Source organism: Polypterus senegalus, chromosome 6 (genome assembly GCF_016835505.1).
Source record: "Polypterus senegalus isolate Bchr_013 chromosome 6, ASM1683550v1, whole genome shotgun sequence".
Classification (NCBI taxonomy): Eukaryota; Metazoa; Chordata; class Cladistia; order Polypteriformes; family Polypteridae; genus Polypterus; species Polypterus senegalus.
Genome location: NC_053159.1, coordinates 37,689,673 through 37,697,859, shown reverse-complemented (window position 1 = coordinate 37,697,859; position 8,187 = coordinate 37,689,673). Strand labels below are relative to the sequence as shown.

General features: G+C 41.1%; 1 protein-coding gene across 1 annotated transcript in view; it reads left to right on the top strand.

The window, feature by feature from the left end:
* Window positions 1–7,534: 7,534 nt before the first annotated feature.
* The window catches only part of mib2 (MIB E3 ubiquitin protein ligase 2), a 209,762-nt gene continuing 209,109 nt past the window's right edge, over window positions 7,535–8,187 (top strand). The window contains exon 1 of the mRNA XM_039755849.1: window positions 7,535–7,837. The gene's annotated coding sequence lies outside the window, so the exon portion shown is untranslated. The remainder of the gene's footprint in view (window positions 7,838–8,187) is intronic.

Here is an 8,187-nt window from a genome sequence, read left to right as displayed (position 1 = left end):
AAGGAGAAAAAGAGTCACTGCACTCTGCCACATCCCGGCATGCCTCAGAACCGCCTTCACTCAAGCCCTTTAGCTGCCTCCCATGCGCACGTGTGTGACAATGTATTTACAGTACTTTTCTGTATTCTGTGATGCAAATCATGAATGGCCAAACCAGTCACCTGATTTAAATCCAGCTGAACAGAACCCTTATCATGTAGGTCTTTAAACCTATAAGGCTGAAGGTCCAAGAACCATCTGATGACACATGAGTTTGACTCTTTGTGCACCACCATCCAATGGAGTGGTGCATGATTGGTTACAAGTGTGAACCACATGACCCAGAAGATAGTAACTCAGCTGCTTAATAGCCCATTTAATTGTCAAGACTCCCCACATGACCACTGTATACCTGGTTTCCCTGTCCCAGATTTTCCAGCTCTGGAACAAGGCAGGGTGTTTAACACTGTCAATGCTTTGGCTCAGCATGGCACTAATAGGGGTGTACAATATTGGCAAAAAAAATAATTTTCTGGGACTTTGACAATAACGATAATTAGATGGTATTTTAGCCGGCCCCAAGTCTGGATAAGTGAAATTTTGCCAGATCTACTGTATATGTGGATATCAATACAGATTTCCATACCAGATCAGTCAAGGCCCGGGCTAACAATGGCAGCCACCAGTACCATTAGCCAAAAGGGTGCTGGTGGAAATTGGGCTGCTATTGGCCGAAAAAGAAGAAGAAGAAGAAGATGGGAAGGTGTGTCTGGATACAGGGGAGAAGAGGGAAGTAAAGAGAGTGGAAGTGAGGGTAGGAACTCCAATGTTGGCAGTATGTTTGGTAACGTGAGAAATTAGTTGATATGATGGAGAGATGAAAGGTTGATATGTTGTGTGTGCAAGAGATCAGATGGAAGGTGAGTAAGGCCATGTGTATTGGAGGTGGGTTCAAATTGTTCTACCATGGTGTGGATTGGAGGAAAAATGGGGCAGGAGTTATCTTGAAGGAACAGTATGTCAAGAGTGTTTTGGAGGTGAAGAGTGTCAGACAGAGTGATGATTATGAAGCTGGAAATTAACGGTGTGATGATGAATGTTATTGTTGCATATTGCCTGCAAGTTAAATGTGCGATTGATGAGAAGGAAAATTTTTGGAGTGAGTTGGATGAAGTGTTGGGGAGTGTAACCAAGGGAGAGAGAGTGGTGATTGGAGTGGATTTCAATGGATATGTTGGTGAAGGGAACAGGGGGGATGAGGAAGTGATGGGTAGGTATGTTATCAAGGAGAGGAATGAAGAAGGTCAGATGATAACAGGTTTTTCAAAAAGGATGGACATGGCTGTGGTGAATACATATTTTAAGAAGGGGGAACAACACAGGGCACAAGAGTGGAGGAAGAAGCAAACAGGTAGAATATATCCTATACAGAAGGGTCAGTCTGAAGGGAATTGGAGACTGCAAAGTATTGGCAGGGGAAAGCATTGTTAGGCAGCATAGGATGGTGGTCTGTAGGATGAAGCTGGATATCAAGAAGAGAAGGAGAGAGAACAGATTCAAGGATCAAATGGTAGAAGTTGAAAAAGGATGACTGCAAGGTTGAGTTCAGGGAAGAGGTAAGACAGACACTGGGTGGCACTGAAGAGTTGCCAGAGAGCTGGGCAACTACAGCAGAAGTAGTAAGGGAGAGGGGTGCTTGGTGTGATATTTGGACAGAGGAAGGAGGAAAATGAAACCTAGTGGTGGAATGGTGAAGTACATGAGAGTATACAGTGGAAGAGTTTGGGCAAAAAGAATGGAAAATAGACAGGAGTACAAGGAGATAAGGCATACGGTGGAGAGAGAGGTGGTGAAGGCTAAAGAAAAGACATATGATGAGTTGTATGAGAGGTTGGACACTAAGGTGGGAGAAAAGGATCTGTACTGATTGGCTAGACAGAGGGACCGAGCTGGGAGAGATGTGTAGCAGGTTAGGGTGATAAAGGATAAAGATGAAACATATTCACAAGCAAGGAGAGTGTGCTAAGCAGATGGAAAGTGTACAACTCAAGATCAATATTTGAGAAGAGGCAAACATGTTACCGATAACTATCTTCAAGAAAATTGCAGGGTCTGGTATGTGTCTAAAACAAGAAGGCAAAGTCTCACTGATGTATGAAGCTTTCAATACAAAATACTGCTGCAGATTTTCATATTTGGCATGTCTTCTACCCAAAACTTAGGCAGAAAAGCACATGAAGACTTGAAGCTTGATAGAAAGAATCGAAATACTTTCACTAAATGTCCCAGCTTTAAAAGAACAATTACTGGAGATGTGCCCTTTGGTGTTCAATGAACTAGGAGATTTTCCAAGTGTTCATCACATAGACATGGACTTAATATTAGCACCTGTGAGTCATGGCTGTAGAAAGATTCCCTTCCCTGTTATGAATATTTTGGAAGTCACTCTTCCAAACCCTGTTAAGAGAAAAGTTACAGTCCTCATAAATGAGACAGAAGACTAAGTCAGTAGCCTCATTATCAAGAAAAGGAAAATGGACCACTCAGGGTGACCTGAACAAAGCCATAAAATGGCAATATGATTCTATTCCTACTCAAGAAGAGGTGTGCTGAAGGCTGGTAGGTAAATCTGTTTTCACCATTTTGGATGATAATGCAGACATTGGTAAGTGAAGCTAGAGGAACCACCATCAAAGGTTATGCATGTTCAATACACTGTGGGGTCAATATTTGTTTTTGAGACAGCCAATGTGGTATCAAGTAAGCCAGTGAGGTTTTCCAACAAACATATTGTGAAACCTTTGGCAGTATAGAAGGAGTACATAGTATTACTGATTACATGATAATAGTGGATGGATATCCAACCCGCTATATCCTAACTACAGGGTCACAGGGGTCTGATGGAGTCAGTCCCAGCCAACACAGGATGCAAGGCAGGAAACAAACCCTGGTCACGGTGCCAGCCCACTGCAGGGCACACACACTCACACCAAGAACACACTAGGGACAATTTAGAATCACCAATCCACCTAACCTGCATGTCTTTGGACTATGGGAGGAAACCAGAGTACCCGGAGGAAACCCACACAGACACGGGGAGAACATGTACTCCACATCAGGAGGATCTGGGGCGCGAACCTGGGTCTCCTAACTGTGAGGCAGTAGTGCTACCACTGCGCCGCTGTGCTGCCTGGAGAGATATGATTATGATAATAATCTGTAGTGTCCTGGAATGACAGATCTTCAATTTTAAATTGTAGATGCTTATATTTTATTTTTTGCTCAAACTAACAAAATGAACTCAGCACTCTCAGGGGCAATTAACATCAAAGCATCTTCTTTTCCTGAATTGTACCAGTAATAAATCACCTTAAAATATCTGTGTAAATGAAGCAAAAGACCAGGTAATGGCTGTGATGCCTTGACAGTATTGATTACTTTATAACCTGTGAAAAGAAGCTTGCCATAGGACTAGGAATTACCAAATTAGTTTACAACTTGGAAAAGGAAGGAGTGCAAAGGTACTAAAAATATCAAAAACTATAATATGGACAGCCAGCCAATAAAATGTGTGTGTGTCTAATATCACATGTCCTGAAGCTCCATGTGATGTTTTAAAATATATAAGGCTTGTCCAATGGACCAAAAACAGTAAACATAGTTTACAATTAAACCACAACAGAAGAAGAAGAAGAGACAAAGACACAAGTGACAATTTCATCTGAACGTCAGTGAAAGCATCTCATGAATAACACCGATTGCTAGATTAAAAGCCGTCCCAGGACAACTTCCAGTCCTTGACACATAAGCTTTATCTTAAGACTATATCCAGACTCTTACTATCTATTTTATGTTGTATTATATCTTGTTTTATTTGCTATTATTATTTGTTAATAAATACCATGTTGCTTTTAAATTTTCTACAATTTGTTCTTGTATATAAAGTGACTGAAGTAATAAATTGAAAATTAAGACACCTGTATAGGGAGTAGCCACATTACTTGCCCATAGGTTTATCAACGTCACTCCTCTAAAGAAAGACAACTACAGTAAAAGCAGGGCATGTAGTTTGATCAGTAAGTGGCATAAACAAAACAGTCATGCTTTTTCATTGTATCACAATGACACCCGTATGTTTGTCAGTGCTGGTGACAGTAAATTCTTAAGTAGAGACTCCTATAGAATACTGTGTGATGCATTTAGGCATTACCATTTTCTAAATCAGAAAATCAATGTATGAATGTGAGGGGGTTCTAAGTAGAATATTGTGGGGTGACTGACAACTAGGCTTCCTATGTGTTTGTGTATCTTTATGTGTGATAATCTTAAGGTGTGAGAGTAGACCAACCTAGTAATGGACTTGGGAAGTCCTAGACCAACCCCATGGTAATAAATAATCATAAGATTAAGGACATACTGAAATTTTATACAGAGCTATGGAACGAGCAAAGACTTAAAACATTAAGTTCAATAAGGAAAAGAATAAGGTTAATACTGTAAAGTACTTTGGCCACATTATTACACTACATTAAGGGAATACAACCAGATGAATTCAAGGAGAGGGCTATTAATAACCCCCCCCAGAGGTCGAGAAGTGGCTACAAAGGCAACTAGGAATGACTACATGACTTAACCCCATATATACTGCTCAAAAAAATTAAAGGAACACTTTTTAATCAGAGTATAGCATTAAGTCAATGGAATTTCTGGGAGATTGATCTGGTCAGTTAAGTAGCTGAGGGGGTTGTTAATCATTTCAGCTGCTTTGGTGTTAATGAGGGCCAACAGATGACTCCCAAAACAGGAAATGTTTAACAGGTGGAGGCCACTGACATTTTTCCCTCCTCATCTTTTCGGACTGTTTTTCACTAGTTTTGCATTTGGCTATGGTCAGTGTCACCACTGGTAGCATGAGGTGATACCTGGACCCTACAGAGTTGCACAGGTAGTCCAACTTCTCCAGGATGGCACATCAATACGTGCCATTGCCAGAAGGTGTGCTGTGTCTCCCGGCACAGTCTCAAGGGCATAGAGGAATCTCAGGGGACATGCAGTTACTCTGGGAGAGCTGGACAGGGCCGTAGAAGGTCCTTAACCCATCAGCAGGACTGGTATCTGCTCCTTTGGGCAAGGAGGAACAGGATGAGCACTGCCAGAGCCCTACAAAATTATCTCCAGCAGGCCACTGGTGTGATTGTCTCTGACCAAACAATCAGAAACAGACTTCATAAGGGTGGCCTGAGGGCCCAATGTCCTCTAGGGTTTGGTGGTGGGTCAATGATGGTCTGGGGAGGCATATCCATGGAGAGATGCACAGACCTCTATAGGCTAGACAACGGCACCTTGACTGCCATTAGGTATCGGGATGAAATCCTTAGACCCATTGGTGGGTGCAGTGAGTCCTGGATTAACTCCTGATGCACAACAATGCCCAGCCTCATGTGGTGAGAGTATGTGCTTTAATCACTTTTGTTTTAAGGGGAGCCACTGTGTCCAGAGCATCTCTCAAGGCCGCATTGTAATGTGATGTTAGCTGATCTAAATTCTTTTCCACGTTTACATTTGATGTTAACTGATCTAAATGGTTTTCCACAATTATACTCGACTTACTCAAAGTATCTACAAATTTTGAAGCAGAATTACAATCTAGATGTCGCACTGTCGTTGTTTTAATCTGTGAGTGCGTTGGCAAGGGCAGAACTAAATCAAATGTAATTAAGTAGTGATCGGAAATAACTTCATTTAATGGAGTAATATTTAAATTTTGAATTTCAACTTTATAAGTTATAATTAAATCTAATGTGTGGTTTTGATTATGAGTTGGACCGTTGACAATCTGACAAAATCCTACTGAATTTAACAAATAAGTAAAACATTTGCTAAAAGTGTCAGTTTCCACATCAATGTGTACATTAAAATCCCCCATCAGTACTACGTGATCATAATTTATAGCCAAATCAGAAAGAAGGTTGCTAAATTCAGTCATGAACAATGAATATGGCCCTGGTGGTCTGTAGACTAGCACTATAATTGTGTTGGAATCTGTTTTAATATTTAAAATGAATGCCTCAAAGGATGTAAACTTGCCTAGATTTTTAGACGTGATTTGCATTTTGTACAATGACAACTGATGTTGCAAATGGCTTTCCAGATTCTTGATTTCAGCCTCAGATCTCTCCAGCATCTCCTCAGAAGAGCCCATCTTAGCTTAGCTAAGTCCAACTGCAAGTCTTGTCTTTCCACTACTGACACCAATGTAGGGAGCTGACCCAAAGGATTCTTACTGTTGACACTGCTCTTTTATGCATCTTGCGAACCTTACTTAGGCTGACAATTTCCTATTGCTTCACTAGTTGGAATTCATATGCAACTGTCAGGTTTGCCATTTTTATAGTCTGCCCTGCATTTGGCTCTGAAGCTGCTCATTTGCATGATGGAATGCCAGTTCATGTTGTTGGAGACTCATCGTCAGATTGATGCAATTTTTCAGCACCGCTGTTACAATATTGTAAAATAAATGGCTGCATATGCCTGAGAACAATTTATTTATTATGTTAGTCACATGATGTATCCGAGTATTTTGCAGAATTCAAATGGCGATACAACAAGGAACAGCATACTGTATCTATTTCCTCAATCGAATGATGTGTTAGGAGCATTTTATTTTTTTTGTGTGTTTTTTTTATTTCTGCATTATACAAAATTACTCAACTTTTCTATTAATTATATCTGTATTAATGTTTATGGGTGGCACGGTGGCGCAGTGGTAGCGCTGCTGCCTCGCAGTTAGGAGACCCGGGTTCACTTCCTGGGTCCTCCCTGCGTGGAGTTTGCATGTTCTCCCCGTGTCTGCGTGGGTTTCCTCCGGGCGCTCCGGTTTCCTCCCACATTCCAAAGACATGCAGGTTAGGTGGATTGGCGATTCTAAATTGCCCCTGTGGGTGTGTTCTGTGGTGGGTTGGCACCCTGCCCAGGATTGGTTCCTGCCTTGTGCCCTGTGTTGGCTGGGATTGGCTCCAGCAGACCCCCGTGACCCTATTCGGATTCAGTGGGTTAGAAAATGGATGGATTAATGTTTATTTTTTTATTATTTCTGAATTATACAAAATTACTCTACTTTTCTATTAATTATATCTGTATTAATGTTTATTTCTTATTATTCACTATTATTCTTTCCTAGTTTAATTCGTTCTTTTCTTGTAACTTTCTTGTAAAACACTTTGAGATACATTGTGTGTATGGAAATGTATTATAGAAATAAATGTTGTTTATTTGAGTCTGAACTTAACAAGTTTTAAAGATAATGACGCTGGTTCGTTGACTCTTTGCAGTTGTTATTTATGAGAAACGAAACCCTTGTACGTACTTTTGTGTGTAATGGCATCAGTCACCCGCGGGTGACGCCGTTTATATACAGTATGAAATAATATATGACTCCGCCTTGTCCCGACGAGGGCAGCAGAAGGTTACCGAAATGAAATCTTTCGTCATTCTCACATGCTATTAACTGCATTTCCTTAAATGTCTGGTACAGCCGGAGAACCGCGAAGGCTTTCGGGAAATGTAGTTCATGCAGAAAGAACCAGGAAGAGAAATCTTGGGAGAGAAGGAAACGTTTGACATACATGCAAATGAAGAGAAACCTTACGTGAAGAGAAGCTGTGCGGGGGCTGCACCATGTGTGGCTTATCCTGGCTCTGCGGCACCGTTTGAATGCAAGAATAGATCTGGGGAGGCTTGGGCTGAGCCAAGCCGAATCGATCCGTTTTTGTTGCGTGTGGACAGCGTTTGCCTCGTCAGTGTCGCAGCCAGCAACCTCGTTTTCTATATCGAAACAGAAGAGACCAGAAAAGAACAGGTGAGCGACTATTCCCACTGGTTCTGGTGAGCTTTTACATTTCGATCTTGCTGTCATTTCAAAAGCTACCATGTAAGTCATTCGTGTGTGTAAAAATCAGTATAACAGGTGACTGTGGCGAGTCGAGAACAGTTCGTAGGACAAAATCGCCAACGTACTAACCAAAGTGTTACATTTGCAGATATTAGGATGCCATTATAGATAATGTTTAAGGAGAATGAACTAAAACCAAAATGTTATTTATTAATGTGGTTTATTTATACAAATCCCCAACCGCCTGACCAGTGTGGTGTCTTTTAAACATATCACAAATGATTCATTTTATTTTAATAGCATACATCATTAGGCAA